This window comes from Myotis brandtii, unplaced genomic scaffold, assembly GCF_000412655.1.
Source record: "Myotis brandtii unplaced genomic scaffold, ASM41265v1 scaffold959, whole genome shotgun sequence".
In the NCBI taxonomy this organism is placed as follows: Eukaryota; Metazoa; Chordata; class Mammalia; order Chiroptera; family Vespertilionidae; genus Myotis; species Myotis brandtii.
Window position 1 is genome coordinate 701,464 of NW_005371966.1, and position 2,856 is coordinate 704,319.

Here is a 2,856-nt window from a genome sequence, read left to right on the forward strand (position 1 = left end):
TCACCTTGGCATTTGGTCTTCATATTAAAGAATGCTACAATGGTCACAGGGATCACAGTGGTGACAGCCCTCACTATGTCTGTCTCTCTCTTTTTTGAAAAAATATTTTGCCCTAGATGGTTTGGCTCAGTGGATAGAATATCGGCCTGTGGAACAAAGGGTCCTGGGTTCGAGTCCGGTCAAGGGCATGTACCTCTGTTGGGTCGCTGGCTCCTCCTGGCCCAGGCCCTGGTCAGGGCGCGTGTAAGAGGCAACCAATTGATGTGTTTCTCTCACATTGATATTTCTGTCTTTCCCTCTCTTTAAAAATCAATGGAAAAATATCCTCGGGTGAGGATAAAAAAACTAAAAAATAATAAAAAATGTTATTGATTTTAGAGAGGAAGGGAGAGGGAGAGAGGGATAAGGGATAGAAACATCATGATGAGAGAGAATCATTGATCGGCTGCCTCCTGCACACCCCACACTGGGGATCGAGCTAGGCAACCCGGGCACGTGCCCTGACCGGGAATTGAACCAGTGACCTCCTGGTTCACAGGTCGACACTCAACCACTGAGCCACGCCAGCCGGACCATTCTGTCTCTTGAACACCTCACTTGGCTCCAGACAGGCTGCCCACCATACCTGTCACCCTCCTGCCATGTTGGGATGTCCCTCCATCCTCTTCCTCCAAGTAGCTGCCGCTGGATCAACTGTTTCTGAGCTCCTTCCTTACCACACTCTCAGAGGTCTTCAAATTGATTAGGATTTTCTGATCGAAGGAAGAAAAAAGCAAGAAAATAGGTTTATTTGGCATGATGCTGGATAGATCACCAAACTGGTGGAATGTCTGATCAAACAGGTCTTGGGACGCACAGGTATGACCTATGAAGGCCTGGCCTGCAGTGCAAGCTGCTCTGCCGCTAGAGCCATGATGCAACCACAACCCACCAAAGGTGCAATTAGAGGGATCTGTCCATGGTAGACACTGTGCTGTGCAGTCTGCAGAAAGCCTCAATAGAAGGATCTCAGTACCGACTCATAAAGGTTGGGAGCAAGGCCATATCTTCTGTGGCAGAGCTACTCACCACCCAGAACGCAGCTGCTATCATGCTCCTGGGCTGTGGTACAGACTTAGAGCCTGACCGTGGGCCATCAAGTGCCTATTGACTGGAGCTACCTGTCATGAGCTGAGTACCAGCAGACCCACGGAGTCGTGGCCAAGCAGGCAGAGCAGCAATCCAGTGGAGATGACACCTTCAGGGCCAAGTCCAACTGGGGCCAGATGCTCAAGTCAGGGATATGGACAGGTAGTCTAGACCCCAGATCCCTTGCCTCCATCACAATGGTACTTCCCCTCAGCTCACACCTGTAGACTCATAGCAGGAGGTTCCCTATGACTGACTGATGAGGGGGAAACACTCAGACCTGGTTCATGGGTGGTCATCTCACTATAGCCTCACTACAGTCCCACTCAGGGAAGAGGTTGTATAAAGACCGAGGTGAAAAATAGAGTGATGGCCCCGCTGGCATGGCTCAGTGGTTGAGCATCGACCAATGAACCAGGAGGTCACAGTTAGATTCCCAGTCAGGGCACATGCCCAGGTTGCAGGCTCGATCCCCAATGTGGGGCGTTCAGGAGGCAGGTGATCAATGATCCTCTCTCATCATTGATGTTTCTATCTCTCTCTTCCTCTCAATAAAAATATATTTAAAAAAAATAGAGTGATGCAGCCACAAGCCAAGGAACAACAAAGATTGCTGGGAGACCCCAAGAAGCTAGGAAGAGACAAAGAAGGACCCTCTCTTAGAGCCATAAGAGGGAGCACAGCCCTGCCAACACCTTCATTTTGGCCGTGGAGCCTCCAGAACTGTAACAGAATACATTTCTGCGGTTTTAAGCTACCAGGTTTGGGAGTCCCCTCTCCAGGTCTGGGACAGACAGTTCTGAGATGCACTCTCTCCAGCTCCTAGCAAGGTCAAGTCCCAGCAGCTCCCAGTGCCCACCAACTTGAGAGGGCACCCTGGCTTTCATCCTGAGCTCACTTTCCAACACAATCTGCCCACCAGACCTTGTCTCAAGGTCTGCTTTTGGGGACACTCACATCCTTTCTCCTATAAATCAGGAGTCAGGGAGGAAAGAGGGCTTTGGAAGGTCCTTCCCACACCGAGGGGGTGTAATTAAAGGGCCCTGTGTGGTTAATGATTTTGTCACTTGCCAAAGCCTGGAAATCAGGCGTGCAGCCAGGGAGCTTGAGCTCAGCAGCTCTGCCCGGCACCCAAGAGATGAGCTTTCCAGGCAAAGGCCTCTCTCTCTAGGCTTGTCCGAGAAGAAAGGACAGGCTGTGGGAGAGAAGAGGAAGAGATGGAGGGAACGTTAAAGCTCTGTGCCTGAGCGCGAGCTGGAGATTAGAGACACAGGTAGGTAGGCAGCAGACCCAGGCCGCCAGGCCGACCTGTACTCACGCGAGGGCTCCAGGGCATCCCAAGTCGCTTGGGATCCACGCCATCTCAAGCTTTTTTCCTTTTTATTCTTAAAAAACACACAAAGGTGTCCATTTCAACAACAGCGAACGAAAGGCCGGGTTAAAGGAGAGAGGCCCTCATTAAAGGAAAAACGGAGGGAGGGGTAGAGGCATTCGGGCTGCTGCGTGAAGGACCTGGCAAAGGGGCTGAAATTGCGCCCCCCTCCAAGGCCATAAGCCCTCTTAGGGATCCCGGGAGGCGTTTCTCCAAACAGGATCCCCGTCTCCCAGGCCGGCACCGCACAGGCGGTACGTCCAATGCTAGGCGCCCCGGGGTCCGACGCCTGGGGTGGCGGGGAGCCAGGGGTCGCCCCCCTTCAGGGTTCGTGTCTAGGCCCCGCCCCTGGCTTC